Source organism: Atta colombica, unplaced genomic scaffold, assembly GCF_001594045.1.
Source record: "Atta colombica isolate Treedump-2 unplaced genomic scaffold, Acol1.0 scaffold254, whole genome shotgun sequence".
Classification (NCBI taxonomy): domain Eukaryota; kingdom Metazoa; phylum Arthropoda; class Insecta; order Hymenoptera; family Formicidae; genus Atta; species Atta colombica.
The window spans coordinates 1736707-1751260 of NW_017259353.1; positions in this window are offsets into that span (position 1 = coordinate 1736707).

A 14554-nucleotide genomic window follows, 5' to 3' on the forward strand; every position below is an offset into this window, starting at 1 on the left:
TACCTGACAGCATTTTGGTATCTTCTATTTGGTAAAGACGATTCATCTTTACCGAACAAGCGTAACGAAGCCGCGTGGACAGCGGCATGGAACGAGCTCGAACATGGGATATCACCGGTTCAGAAATCTCGAAAGCAATTATAACCGAATCCCTAAATACCCATCACCAAGCTACACGGGGTCTTTGTCTCGCAGTACCTGTAAGCCGGCTTGTTTCACAAACGAGGATACGTCGGACTACAAAGATAGGCCGCCGCGAAGAATTGGAGACCGGTTGACCCGTGCAGTGGTAGTTTAAATCTCATCAGGGGTGGCCCTGGATCATAAGGGCCCTAGAAAAGGGAAGACACTTTTTTTTTGCATCAAATATTTACACATTTTTATTGGGTGCTAAATCCATTCGGGATCATCACGTAGCACCCGCGACTCTATCTCAAAGATTGGTTACTCGCTCGTTAAGAGAATCGCTTGTCTCGCGTCATCATTATTTGCCTTATGGTGCTTTCCTTTGCAGTAATTTATGACAACTTTTGACGGTCCCTGCACCTTTACTTACCTGTGCGTCGAAAGTTGAATCGTCCATTCAAGTGAGCGTTATGGTACGCCACAAATGTTGTATAGATATAGATATAATGCATGCACGAGCGTTTTTTTTTATCTTTAGAGAATAGAATTAAATATTTTAATAAATAATAATGACATTCTTGACGTTAAACAATAAATAAATAAAAATAAATGGAACTAAGGACATTAAAAATATTAGCGCGTCCAAATTGGAGTGCGCTGATAAAAAGCATTAATATTACAAAATTTCACTACATACGTTGAATTTGCAATTTACATAAAATAATACTTCTAAATATACTTTATATAAACTTGATTACATTCGACTACATTATCGAGTCATCTTTAGATCTCCATTCGTAATAATAAAATATAAATCGATGAGATTTAATAAAATTTAGCACTGCTACTTATTATTGTTAAAAATATTTTACAAAATATAAATTTTTATTATATTTTCAAAAATATTTTTATATTTTTTCGTTTTTATTAAATTCACTATATTTAACTTTATGCACTAATTTCTGTGTCTGGCTTCTATATACTCTTTTCTATTTTATTATTTGAATATAAGTTTCTTATAAAATAATATAAAATTAACTGTAAAAATAATGAAAATTTAAATTGGAGAGAACAATTAATATTACTGTAGGTAATAATTTAGGTAAAAATTTAATTTTAATTATGTTAACGATAAAAATAAAAATATAACCACACTGAATATAATATACTTTTTCAAATTATTATATGCACTTTTTTATATTAACAACTGCTCCGTGTTGTGGATCTTGTAACTCGAGCGCAAAAAATCTGCGAGCCGATGTTTCCGTGCTAGCCAGTTTAGTGCCTTAGGGGTTCGCGTGATCCTGGATGTATCCTAGCCCGACTAGTCAACCCCCCGAAGGTGTCTTCTTCCGAAGAGATCGAGGATGCTCGAGGATGCACAGGGGCCCTATCCTGAAATCCGGGACACGCGAGCCTCGCGGGAAATTCTTGACTATACCAAGCTCTCTACTTCTCGGTAAAACGACTCGTTGCCGTGGGCGTTATGTTCTTCTCTCGTGTCTCGTCCATGCCCACCCTTCGCTGCCATCGACGGATCGCAAATCCTTGTTGGATACACTTAGGCTCGTTAATTCCAGGTTGAATCCGGTTTTTATTGTAGACAGCTCGCCTGCTTTAAAAAAATAATCCAGATGGAATTGAGTAAATCATGCGACTTTGAAGTCATATTTGTTTAAACAAGAACTTATTGCTAAAAGATAGACACGTTCTGTTGTGTATTATATAATTAAAAATTCAAATAATAATTTTAAATATCTAATTTTAAATACGAATTTTAAAATACTTTATTATAAAGAAATGTATATTGTATCACATAAAGTCGTTACAATTAGAATGACTGCTGAACGATAAAATTAGCATTTTTAATTTTTCGATCAAAAAACCTTCGTGAAACTGTATAGAAACGCAAAAAGCTGAATCTTTGCAATTATATGAACCATAATCAATCATATCGTGAGAAGTCCGCACGCCGTCTGATTATACGATACACGCGAATTGCGCGTAAGAGTGCTCCTGTAATTAAGTACATTGATTACCACATAGTAGATCTCTAGTATAATTAGAATTACATAGACCTAAGACATTTAAACATGTTATAAGATAAATTGAGTAATTATATTCACATTATAAACATCTCAGCACTGTATATAGTGTCCTGTTTATATAAAAAAAATTTATACACATCCAAAAACGCTATTGTTAAAAAAAAATAATTTTATTTGTTTTCGCATATTATATTGTCATTATATGCGAATATAATCACAGACGGCATAAAATGCGATAACGTTTCACAAACGCTTATACGATACTAGCAAAAGGAGGAGAAATTACTAAAAAATTTAAAACAATTATAAGTGAAAAAATTTTTAATGTTTAAATCACTTTAATTGAAATTTTTGATTTTATTTTAAGGATATTTATAAAAAGGATAAATTATAAAAATTTGCGAATCTGATTTGTATCTAGCTTGAAAACGTAATATGACATCGATTCGAGCGTTACCGAATAAACTCAGTTGGCGCTAAAGTTACCGAGTGTGATGATAACACGTCTGACGGTGCTACCATCGCAACTCTGCCCATCTACAATGCGCGGAAGGGCATGATCAAACCGGTAGGGTACAAAGGTAGCAGCGCGTGGAGGGCGCGGAGAAAGCAACCCCTCGAGGGGACATTCGCGCAGCGGCGGTGATGTGTGACGTGGCCTGACACGATGTCGGATCCCGGTGGTCGTGTGGGTACGTCGCGGTCGTACATGATGTATATGGTGCGCGGGAATAGGGGCGGAGCGGAGACAGATGGGCGTGCGGAGGATCCCTTTGAGGCTGCCGCGCGCGGCGCCAGTGCCTCTGTGCCCTGAAAGTTCTTCTTCTATCTCACCTTGTCTCTTCCCGCCATCCCGTTCCTCGAATCCCTCAGAGGGTCGCGGACAGAGTTACGCTTCTACGGCTACGCAATCAGGCCCAGAAAAGAAGTCGAAGAGCGCCCTCAATCCTTCTCCTGGCGCCACTCACCAGCACCGTCTAAATCATCCCATTGCCGGGCAACAAAAAATTTTCCTCAACGGGTCGAAAGAAGACTCGCGATTGTCTCGCGTGATTCGTGAGGATTTGATTCATGTTCGCGTTCCTTTTACGCGCCTAATGATCTTTATGTTGACAAAAGTATAAAATAGAGTGGGGGCTCTGAGAATAAATCTAACGTAAAAAATGAAGAAATCCAATAAGAGCCAACGCTGTTATAATAAAATTATTATATATTATTTATATTTATATTTATTTTTTACTTTTCTTATCCTTGTCTGAATTATATTGTTTCGTCACTGTGCTCATCGATTTGTTGTTATCATATGCGCTACAGATTGTCATCAATACGGTTGTTTATCGCTATCTATTATAGCGACTTAATTTTTACTTTGACTCAAAAATTAATAACTTTTTAACTACTGACTATCAGATTGGCATGATTGCTTTGACTTACTTTTTTTTGTTACTTTTTGTTACTTACATCGGATACTTGTAATTACTCGCTCAACACATACAGCGTATTTTATATTATTTTTATTACCTTCTGACCAATTTTGTACTGTGTTTATTCGACTTGTATGACTTAATATTGTTGAGCAGATACATTATGATCATGTTTGAATACTATTAATTATTTTTCTTTTTTGTGACACTGATGAGAATCAAAAATTGATGGTTGAAACGTTGCATTTTTCATTAATGATGAATTTATTTTATATGAACAAATATATTTGATTTATTACGCATTAATAACATTGGCTTTTATAAGCTTTTTCATTTTCTATGTTCTTTATATTGATGCATTTATCAAGAAGAAAATTTCTTCTTTCGTAGTTTTTCCTAAAGATTGCAAACGGCTAGTAATTCGTGTACTTGATTTTTATATTAACTTTAACAACATATTAATAATAAACAATTAAATAATAACATTAAATATAAACTTCTGCGAGAATAATTTCATATAAAAACGGAAGGTACGTAAACAGTTGGAAGAAATATTCATAAGTCCGACATTTATGAAATGAGCAGCCTGTTCGGAAGTCACTTTGCCTAAAATTCTATTCACGCGTTTCTCGTAATTAATGGATTTTTAAGTGGCCAATTTATCGGTATCGTCAGGTGAGAATCGAAGCTCGCGGTGGCGAAATAGGGAATTGTGCAAGATCATGCAGTAATAATCGATCGAGCGCATCGTTATGAGAGACACTCGACTTTCCGGTTCGTCCCTAGACCTTACAGCTTACTTAGCAAGAGTGGGGCAACGGCGTTTAGTCTCCTGACTAATGAACCTACAGAGTCCGAGCACCCGGCAGATTACCTGAGTTTCATTTAAACTCTCGTGGAAAGGGTCAACCAGAAAACTGAGAAAGATGGATGCCGTAAATTATAGCGTTATTAGATTCATATGATCTACTTGTGTTTTTGAACATGATTTTCATATCGCTAATTTTAAAACATACATGGAAAAATATTGTAAAGTTTTATTATACACATAAGATAATACAATTATTATAATTTATTTTGTATAACATAAAAAATGTTGTAACTACATTTGTAATTTTCCTTTAATGTGAAAACAAAAATAGTAATATTTTTTTTCATTTGCTATGATCTTCATCTACTGTGATCTATATGTAGAAAAGAAAGCTACCGATAATATTGAGGGCTTTTACGATCTGGTCTTTGACCTCAATCCTTCTCGGAAATTAGATGAATCGAAGCCGATGCCTTGTAATTAATCAAGATCTAATTCTATACATTAAAAAAATTATAGCGCGTGGAAGGTTTATCTATTTCACCATCAAAAACGTCAAAGAGACTCAAACTCTTTTCCATTTTTATAAAAGAGATGCGTAATAACAAGAATCGTTCTGTAAATATTGTCTTGCATGAAGCTTTTTTCTCTCATTGTAAAATTTCATTTGACATGGTTGACGCACAGAAACGATTTCAGGAAACGATTTCAAGCCGCGCTTTCTGTAAAACTGATGAGTTTACAAGGAAGTCTCTTCCTTCCGTCGGGCGTCTTGATTGATTGGACAGTAACTAATGAACCGCGGCTAATTGCGCGCAGTAATATTCGCCAGCAAAAACCAGGCAAAGCACACATAGCTGACCCGTGACTTCCCTAAGATCACAGGACTCCCCACGCCGCTTCCTGGCCACGACCTTCCGCCCGACCTTCCCGATGCCTCCCGCTAATTATTTTGGCTACCCTCTCATCGACTCCGTTTCTGTCTCTTCCGACTGAACAATTCTTCTTTGTTCTCTTGGCATATCTTTGGCGCCTGCCGTTCGTCTCGATAAATCTCAATTGTATTCGCGTATCGATTAAAGTTACGTAAAATAGTAAGATGTAATTACGGATTCAATTGATGACGAACATGTCTAGTTATAGTTCATTTACGCTAAATAATAATTGATATAAGCATTCACTATAATATTGTTATATCGTAATGTCGTATAATTTAATAATTCTTAAATTCTCTCTGCCGTAAGTACCTACATGTAATTTGAGACTTTGAAAAACAATCTATCCACTTTTAGTTTATCCTATTAAAATGTCACTTACTTGATATTTACATTTAATACGCGGGTAAGGATAAAATTATTAATAAATTACAGTTATTAATCTGCTTCATATATATCGTATCTGCGTGCAGCAGATTAATAACCGTAATTTATTAATAATTTATCTTTACTCGCGTACTAAAAAGAAATATCAAATAAATGACATTTTAATAGGTATGTAAACTAGAAATTCCGAGATAAAGCCGTTTATATCCCGGCTTCCTAAAACAATATATGGTGATAATATAACTGACGTTGACGGGAATTGTGCAAATTTATTGTGGCAATTATGGGGCGCCATATAACGACGTACACATTTACGGCAATCGACAGGCGAGGAACTTTTATTAGATCAGCAATAAACACCGGCCCCCAGGGTTCTCGAATATAAACGCCGCCGAAATAGGATTTGCCCACTGACTTCTAGAAATCCCTTCTGGCATCAGACTAGAAAGCAAAGGGGCCAATTACGTTGCGAGGGGGATGAGTGCCGTGTCAATTCTGGTTAGAGATGACGGCATTAACTCTCTACCGGACCTTTTTAACCCTACAATTCACCACGACGAATCTTCGCTCTTTCTTCAGAATCATCTCATTCAAGTAGAAAAGAATATATACATAAATCATACACAATTTCACTTCTCTCTTAGATAAACATTTAAATGTAATGATTTTTCGGTAAACGAGATCAATTTTATTTTATATAAACAATAGGATTTAAAAAAATTTAAATAATTCGTATGTAACAATTATAGAATTTGATATTATTAACATACATTTGTACAGATTAAACCGAAATAAATTCTCTCATTTATTGAGATTTAATTAATAATATTTTTATTTTAAAATGCTTTCTTAATGGAACAAAATTAATCGGCTCCTAGCCGACTAATAAATTTGCAAAAACAAATTGCATGTGTATAACTAACTATTTAATTAAAATTTAATTAGAAATAAGAGCATATTCTTCACGATTTAATTTATAAAATGTATTACATGAAGAAAATATATTTTAAAACGACGGTTTTACTAAGATGCGCGCGTGGCCTTGTGGTGTTTGTTTTGATATGCTAAGTGCCGTTGCGAAGTACACGAAGGTCGCCGGTGTGTTATCATTCGCCCAGCAAAAGACTCGAGCCTGGCAGGTAGCGACGTGTCACTCCATGTGTCATCGCATTACCTATCGAAACACGATGCATTTCCTATGAGTAATCATTAGCTCACGTGATCAATTGACTCTTGTAATTAACAACTGTAAATATATTAGCTATTTATCAAAGCAAGTATTTCGCGCAATTTATTCATTCCACTTATTGATAAAGGACGAGTTATGAATTATTGTTTTATCTATGTAGCGATAATGTGAATTATTTATTTAATGACAGAATCGAATGTATCTCACATTGCGCATTACATTAATTATTTTGTTGTTTTCCTCCTCATCACTTTTTCATCGATAACATGGAGTAACAAAGAATAACTGTGTGTGTAATTTAATATTTATCGATTGCATATAAAATAAATTCGATATTTATATATTGTCTGATTTTATAAAACTCTTCGTTGTTCGAGATGTTTTGTTCGTTACGCTAATTTGCGGTTTGCGGAATCGAATACTTCTAAAGTTTTTTCTGTACACTCATATCTTCTTCTAATATACAATAATAAAACGCACGTTGTGTGTATTGGAAATACCTTGTAAAGTTTCACACAATTATTATTCTGGTAATTAACACGCAATTGTAATTAATGTTTTCACGAGTGCATAAATGCAATGAATCTGAGATATTCTAAGAAAAGGAGAATAATTTATCGGAACAATATCGGTATCATATTGATGTATGTGTGTGTGTTTTGCATGTGTTGAATAATATTTTATTTTATTACAGTCATAAAATCGCATAAGAATTTTTAATCGCATAAAATATTTTTCTTAAAATATTCTTCACTATTTTTCTTTACTTTTTTATCGTACATTGTTTTTTGTGTACCGTTTTTTTTTTTTCCGATAAGATATGCTCTCTAAACGATGACGTGTTAACCGTCGGTAAAACGAATACACCGTAATAAGTTGATAATTTTCCTGTAAAGAAAAAAGGTTAGACATTCTTGCGATAATTTTTTACACTAACAACTGTGCAATATTTGCAATATAAATATGAGTCACGCGCAGTTGTTAGGGAAATATAAACAAAGAAGTTACGTTTTAATATTTCTTTTGTGTCTCCCGTCCATTTTCACTTAAATAACCCAAGAAAATGTAATGAAATATATGTTTAAAACCGCCAAGGTAACTTGCTACTTTATTATCAATTAAGAATAGATCGATTTGTTTTAAAAATCAAAGGAAACTTTAAGAGATATTAGACCATAAAAGATATTAGAGCGCAACGAGACGATTAGAGTACGCATTATAATACTTCAGCAAGTTATGGCTCGTAGCCACTTCGCGAACCCCTCGGTTCCACTTGTAACAGTCAATCGAGAAAAAAATCTGAAGTGGGCATCGATGATCTCGCAAAAGTTCGATGACGGTCTTAAACTCTTAGAACCCGTTCGACCTCATCGTGCACCGTACACGTAAGATCGTTCCGATTCTCGCTCTCTCAGGCTCACCGATAGCGTGACAGCCGGCTAGGCAGATGCGTGGCAACGAGTTGACATCGAGCGCTGCGGGCTAGCGTGGCTAGAGCATGCTCTTCGCAGACACGCACCCTGACATTCTGCCGGAGCAGGGGTGCGAATAAAAACAAAGGGAGGGAATCGAGAGGAAGGAGGAGAGAATGGGAAAGGAATGAAAGAGAGAGAGAGAGAGAGAGAGAGAGAGAGAGAGAGAGAGAGAGACAGAGAGACGAGGGCAAGGGAAAAAAAATATAAAAAAGGGGAGTCTCGTCGAGACGCGACGTGCGCGTGCGCCTGTGCACGCACAACACGGCACGGTGCAGGCACGCACGCACACTGCCCGCTTCTCTCTTGTTGTCTATACACTGGGCCTGATGCGCGACGACGGCCCTCGTCGTCTACTACGACACATAGAATAGTAATGAGGGACAGAGATACGAGGCGGGTCTTCCCGCCGCCACGGGGGAAACCGAACCGGCCGCGGCGCGGCGATTCGGAGCGTCGTCACGCGAGAACGCGGCCAGCTGACGTTCTCTCTCGCTACTCCCATACGTTTCTCCTTCGCGCTCTCCTCCTCGCTCTACCCAGCCGTCTTTTTCTCGTGCCTGCGCACTCTTTTTCCCGTAATTCTCCAACTCCTTCGTGTACTCGGCTGTTCTCGCTTTTTCCTCCTCAGTTGCTTTTGCACTTTGACGTTCCTCCTTCCGCCCTTCGTTCTAAGTAGCGTTCCACGATGGTCCTATCAGTAAAATGCAATTAGAAAAATTTCCGTTGCAGACAGACAGGACAGAGTTATGACAACTCAATTTTTCGACTTTGTTGCTGTTTAAAGATATGAATAAATCGAGGAGACATTTATGTTGTTATAATTTTAACAAAAACAATTACAGTGAAGTGAATTGTCACAGCTTTATCGTGAAAGAATTGTAAATCTGTGTTATAAGTATACGATTTTCTATCTTTTAATATTTCTTTTCTCTTCTTCTTTTGCAATGTCCTTTCATATAAATTTTAATTTTATTTCTCACTCTGTGCGTTATTTTATGCACATAACCCCCTCTTCGGTCTCCTTTCTCTCTCATCATTCATACACCTCGATGGTGATCGTGAGCCACCCCTTTTGCAAGAAACTGGGGAGCTCTTCGTCCAGAGTTTCTCGCTCAATTCCACCCACGTACCCTTCGTGCGAACACTTAAGCTCCTTTTATCAACAGTCCATCACGATCGTTTGAGAACTCCAGGTGTTCGTCGCATACATTCGCAATGGCGTGCGTGCAAGCGAGGCCTTTGTGGAAAGTCGCAGAAATTGCGGGTACTCGTGAGATTCGATTAGGTATAAGAAAGAGAATGAGAAACGCGAGAGAATGAGCTACTCCCCTGCTCTTGGTAGTGATATCAGCTATTTTTGTAATAACGAGTCAACAAACATTTTCTGACTTTTCGACAACTATAAATTATTTTTCATTGAACTAATCGACGCGATTAAAAGCATTTTGTTTAATGTACTAAACTTATGTGTGAAAAAATATGTAATGTTTTAAATTTTTGAATTATCATTCAAATATGAATTTCATTTACTCGCCGATTAGCATATTTATTTTTTGAATTAATAGTTATACAATAAATTATAGTTGTATATAATTATACAAAAATTGCTTTTATATATATAAAATATTTTTTATTTATATTTATATTTACTTCCGCAAGTAAAATAGTTTGATATTACATAATTTTTTGTATAATAAAATATTTTATACTTGAATACACTCACTTTTTTTCTTTCGTTCTATTTTTCTTATTATATTTTTTTCATCATATAATTTAGGGGATGTATTTTTTCAAGGAGTTACTAAAAAAGAAAAATTTTCTTTTACTATCATTGTAAATACAAGAAAGATGCGCCGCCTGAGAATGTCGCGCAATCGCACCTCGAGATTGCACGCGACTCTGGCGTTTTTTGCTCCTAGCATTCACAACCCTTCTGTTATATTTTTCACGCGTGCAAATTGCTGTCTTCTTCATTTCAAAACTTCACCCTTTTTACGCGGCTCACTGCCCTCGAACGATTATACCTTCAAGTCCCGTTGGAGTTGTAGAATTTCCTTTTCTCATGATTGCTGTCGTGTGAAAAAAAAAGGATATACCTATCTACAATACGATGAAAAAAGTCCTTTCCGTTTCACACCTTAGCGAATAGGAAAAGTCAACTATTTCTGCGTAAGCCATTATCTTTGGAATAAAGTATAATAACTATAACAAGTATTAACGTATTTTTCTTTATAACGCCGCGTTATTGATAAATTTCTAATTTCTCTTAATATATATTCAACATTTTAATTCAGCCGTTATTTTAAGGCTTATTATAATAATTAAAGCGCACTTGATCTTATGACAAATGAAACACTTCGTATATGTTTTATTCATTATAATTTAATGACAAACCGCTTACTAATACAAGTAAATATGTAATGGACGTTACATATATATTTTATCATTAACTATATAAAAGCTTGTCGCTACCATTATTTGTCAGAATAATTATGATATACATATTTGTAGTAAAAATACGTGCATGAATAATTGCTCTGCGTATACAGTATTGCGACAAATATTAATATTAGAGAACAAACAGAACAAACTTTTCAAACATCAAAGTTGAATTAAAATCGAAAAGATCGAATACGTCCATCGGTGTTACACAGTCTCTCATTGAAAAGGATCAGTGGAACTCGCTACACCCTTCGCATCTTCCACGTCTTCCTTTTCTTTCTGGTATATCGCGGCGTTCTTTTGTTTCGGACATTCATTCACGCAAGGGCAATCACCTTGAAAGTCAGTTTTCTTTCTCGTCTCTACGTCAAGAAAAAAGATATACGACATACGGAAATAGATAATAAGAGAATGAACTAGGGAAAACGGGTCGTACTTAATTGCAGGGTGAGATTGTACGAGTAGTAGAGGCCTGGTCGGACGACACTTCGGACGCCTGTTTCTGACCGATTTCAGGATGCTCCGAGTTGTCAAAAATTAGCTACCTGGCGCTTTTGAGAAATTAAAGTGTCGACTATTCTCTCTCATTGAGATGACAAGAATCGTTTCTTTTATTGGTATAAGAGAATTTTTAACTATATGATTTTTATTACAACTCATTTATATCTCGAATGCAGAAATTATTTTTTTAATTGAGCATATAATTTTCATATTTTCATTTTAATTATTTATATTCAATTTAATGTTGTTAATTTAATTTTTATTAATGATGGTAAACATAATTTGATTTAATCTTTAGCGTGTTAATTTGTTATGTGAAAAGAATGTTAAAGAATTCTTGACTGTCATAATTTAATGGTTTTTTATATAATATTTACGCCGCTGTATATCTGCTTTCAACCTTAAATATAGCTTGTTATTACGTACTTATTTACATCTTCAATTTGAATTATATTTAACAGCGCCTCGTCGTTTTTCAACTCATCATGTTGCTGTAATAATTTATTTTATATTAATATTAATATTTATATATTTATATATTATTTAATATTAATATTTGTTTATGTAACTTTTTATGAATATTTTAATACTGATAAAGATTGTGTCGAAACGTATACAATATTGTTACCATCTTTGTTGATAAAAATTATTACATTAATTTTAAGATTATTAAATTAATTGATATCCTAAATTTGTTCATTATTGATCTTGTTCTTATTACTTTGCGCATTAATAGGCATATTAATTTATAAAATATTTTAAGTAAATAAATGGAATTACTTACAATTAGTTTAATATCTCTATATGTATATTAGTCAAAAAAACTTACTTAATATTTTTTCCATAATGAACTAAAATATTAGGTATATAAATAAGTTCCTGCTGTCAACTTTAAACGATGCTAACAATGGTATATTTATATTTCCGCTCAATTATATTTCCATTATTGTAACGTTGCTTAATATACATTTCGAAAGCTATAACAATTAGCATTTAGACGATTAACTACACTTAGCTACACTTTTAGTTTAACTGAAAACGACGTTGGAAAGCTATATATTCATCATTGCGTGCTATTTTCATCGCTTCAAAACCATTAAAGCAACCAAAATAATTTTGTGAGACTTACAGGAACAATATTATGTCAGAAAGAACATATCATGATGGTCTAAAAGATTTAAAAGTGGTAATTTCGATGTGAATGATAAATATTTTGTGAGATATATTCTTTTATTGCGACATCCGAATGCTGCCTAAAAAATGGCAGAAAGTAATAAATTCGAAAGGCAAATACTTTGATTGAAATGTTTGTATCGTTTCTTTTACTAATATATATTTTTTTAAAGAAATCAAAAAGAAATCGAGAGGATTTATTTATATCTCTAGTAACAATATAAGATTTAAATAATTCTTAAAGTGTAATTAAGTCATTTTGTTTAGAAAAATAATTACAGCTAATTAAGATAAATTTAAGTTAAGATTAAATCGTCACGCATGAATTCCGTTATCAATAATATTAAAGTTTTTTGACATGCGCAAGTTTCAGCATTTATAATCTTATCATTATTCAGTATCTTATTCCGAATCCTCTCTGGTATACGATAATCAATTCCGCCACAATGGCGGGCAATTCGACTTCTCCAGGGCATCCCTCGCACCACGTCGCTAGTAGCCCCATTCATCCGTTCTGAAGGAGCCGCGTCCTCGCCCTCTCGTTTTTCTCGTCGTGGCTCTCTTCGTTCTCCCCTTCGCACGTCTACCTCCTCCCCCTCAGTGTCTTTTTCTTCCTCCTCAGGGGCACTCGTGAAAGTCTCTTTGTTCGAACGACGGCTCGTCCTCGTTCGCCTCGTAAGTCGCCGACTCCTCGAAGGCTTTTGACTCTCGTGAGTACCGATCGAACGACTCACCGTGAGACTCACGATTCCGCTGCCTCTCCCGCCTTTCTAGCGTCGCGTTTCGAGCCGCTGCTGCGTGATGCACTTTTCTCAGGATGTACGATTTTTAAGATAACTGGTATCAAGTTTCATGTTCATCTTTTCTTTGCCGTAAAAGAATATTATATTTGTATACAAATTATATAATTATTTACTAAAAAGAAACATCTAAAAAGTGATCTTATAAAATTGTCAAAAATTATTCTGCGAATAGTAAAACTTAATTCCAAAAATAAATTTGTATATTGCTAATGTCTTTATCTTTCAACTTTGTTGATATCGGTAATATCTTCCAAGACGCATGTAATGTGAATCCCCTTAAATCAGTTTTCTAGAAGACATTAATAACGATCGATTGACGCGATTTCTCTGATGCAATGCCTTCTTACAGTTCACTACATTTTCTTGAATGACGGTATATATAGTCTATCTAAAAGAAATACTTCTCACTTGGTTCTCTCAGAGATGTTCTACATTTCCTTCGACTACCGTATCATTAAATTCAATATCACTGGCTCCTTAACGAGGAGTACATTTCTGCGATCCTGTGCACCTGATCTATAATTTCGAGCCCGCATAAACGGATATGCGTGTACTCATGTACAGGGTGTTTCGAAAACGCGTGCGACGCCCGGTAAATCATCGATGCTCGATATCAGATTAATAGATCGATTCCGCGACGACCGTTAAAGTGAATTTCTAGTGAAGCGGAGCAGAGAGGCGCGGTAGATTTCGTGGTCCGTGCTAAAAATAGTGAATGTTTTCGGACGTTAGAACGGACGATAATACCGTGCAGAACGCGGTCAAACACAATGTTTGCGGGAGACGCCCACCTATACTCGCTCCAGCTTTTACTACCGAGCAGTAAAGTACGAAAATTATGATCCGAGCTTGTCACTGCTCCGGGCATCGAGAAACTCTCGAAGACCTGCTACTCTCTCGCACTTTTTTCGTCTTTCCTTCTTCACTGTTTTTTCCATGCCTCTCGCACGGCGTAGATACGCAACCTTAAGCGTCGACCGCGTAGATATTACGCGCCGTTGTTAGGCGCACGTGATGGAAAATGTATGATGCATGCGAGCAAAACGCAATGCGATTCAATCGCGCATAAAAAGATTAAATTGTACAACGCCCGGTAATGGACGAAGCAGTGAGAATAATATTCGCAGAATGTGTACGTTATCAGTATAGCATTCTTTTAGTCGTGAAATATAAGAGTGTAGCTTAAGTAAACTTACTCTATTTGAGATTCTATTTTTAATTTTAAAAATATATATTTTAA